Source organism: Urocitellus parryii, chromosome 2 (genome assembly GCF_045843805.1).
Source record: "Urocitellus parryii isolate mUroPar1 chromosome 2, mUroPar1.hap1, whole genome shotgun sequence".
NCBI classification, from domain to species: domain Eukaryota; kingdom Metazoa; phylum Chordata; class Mammalia; order Rodentia; family Sciuridae; genus Urocitellus; species Urocitellus parryii.
In genome coordinates this window covers 58670147-58672235 of record NC_135532.1, presented here as the reverse complement: position 1 = coordinate 58672235, position 2089 = coordinate 58670147, and the positions used below count along the sequence as shown (strand labels likewise).

General features: G+C 32.4%; 1 non-coding gene across 1 annotated transcript; it reads left to right on the top strand.

Annotated features, from left to right (window-relative positions):
- Positions 1–1189: 1189 nt before the first annotated feature.
- Positions 1190–1262, top strand: Trnaa-agc (transfer RNA alanine (anticodon AGC)). The gene has a single exon. It is a non-coding gene; the product is annotated as a tRNA-Ala (tRNA).
- The last annotated feature ends 827 nt before the right edge of the window (positions 1263–2089 follow it).

The following is a 2089-nucleotide window of genomic DNA, read 5'->3' as shown; positions in this document are numbered from 1 at the left end:
AATTAAATTGGGGGCACTTATGAAAAAAGTTGAATAAGAAAAACTTTCCTTTGGTTTCAGCTTATGTGTCTAACATATGATGTTTGTAATAGTCTTACATATGGAAATTTGTAGTATTTTACCCTGGTCCAATTTTAATTGCAAAGAAATTTGTTTTCTACTTTCCTTTGTAATACAATTTAATAACTGATTATATTTGATCAGTTACTGTGATTTTTTTAACACACATTTTTCCCAGATGCCTTGGATTTTGATACAAAAACTACATTATATATTTTTGCGTTTTGCTATGCATCTGATTATGTTAAGAAATAAATAGGTATTCTTTAATTTCACCAGAGTGGGAATGTATGGAAGTTCTAGCCAAAGACATGAAAAAGCAAGGCTTTTAGGGTCATCTTGAGCTTATTTTTGTTTTCTTCTTTAATAGGAGGCTATCTTGATTGCATGTAGCTATTTTGTTTCAATGACGACAAGAGAAGCAGTAAGGTGCTTACCCACAGTCCTAAGCATATTGAGCTTATGTTCCACCCCAGCAAACACCAATTTTATTTTTTTTCTCTAACATTCAATGGTTTAAGCCAACATCACCCAGATCTTTGGTTATGAAAGATAGGAGGCACTCTCATGGCCAACTACAGCTCAAATTTTCATCAACTGTGGAGATTGTAAAGAGGCAAGCAAAATCAAAGAGCTAGGATAAGTTAGCTGATTTTTTTTTGCATGCCAAAGAAAAAACTCATGAAAAACAAATAGGCTATATGTGTGTAATGAATATTAGGTGTATTTATCATTATATTTGACTTTCATACTAATCTTAGCTCATGATATTTCACTTGCTTTAGAGAGGCTGCAAAGCTGAAAAAGACAGAATGAAGTTAAGACATTAGAAATATGGTATATATACATATATTTTGGAAGTGCATTAAAAGAAACTATGCTCAGATTAGCAATTATTTGTTCAGTTTAAATATAGATATTGCTTTTTTTTTTTTTTGTGATGCTGGGGATTGAACCCAGGACCTTGTGCATGCAAGACAAGCAAGAGGGAGCATGGGAAGAATAGACAAACTCTAGATAGGGCAGAGGGGTTGGAGGGAAAAGAAGGGGGCATGGGGTTATTAATGATGGTAGAATGTGATGATCATTATTATCCAAAGTACAGGTACGAAGATATAAATTGGGGATTGGGGATATAGCTCAGTTGGTAGAGTGCTTGCCTAGCATGCACAAGGCCCTGGGTTCAATCCCCAGCACCACCACCAAAAAAAAAAAAAAAGAAGAAAAGAAAGATACGAATTATTGTGAATATGCTATGTATACAACCAGAGATATGAATAATTGTGCTCTATATGTGTAATAAGAATTGTAATTCATGTCGCTGTCATATAGAAATAAAAAATAAATTAAAAAATATAGATATTATTATTTACATTTAATAATTGGATCAATACTTGCCTCACTGTGAAAACCATTGTTTGCTTTTAAAATTAGAATCTTTGAGACCTCAAAGTTTATCTTAAGTTTTAGTCTTTGAGTTATGAAAGCTGCAAAAAGTTGAACAGAAAGGTGTATACAAAATGTAAAATAAGTTTATTTTATTTAAGCTAGAATCCTTATTTTAAAAAGAAGCAATAGTATAGCAATTCATAATGTCCTTTTCTCTCCCTGATGACATTCAAAAATCGTAACCCCCCTGTCCAAATTAGAGGCGACTATACCATAAGGAAGATGTTTCTATCTCCCCTCCCCTGTGATGCTCATAAACTTTTCCCTTTCATCTCTATTCTTTTGGAAACAGTAGGTTTGTCTTTTTTTTTAATCCTCTCTGCTATGCATAATAATAAATAAATAATAGCTGTGCCTATAAATGTTTGCTGATTTATCAACAGATTTTCCTTCTCATTAGAGAATAAAAAACTTAACAAAAACAATGAGAGAATTTTTTAAGCTATCAAATTAGCACATTTTAAAAGACAAGTGCTTAGTACTGGAGAGGATGTGATGAAATAGGTCATTTTTATTCATTTCAGGAAGGAGAATAAATTGGCACAAGGATACAATAATGATGCTTGTTTCCTCATCTGTA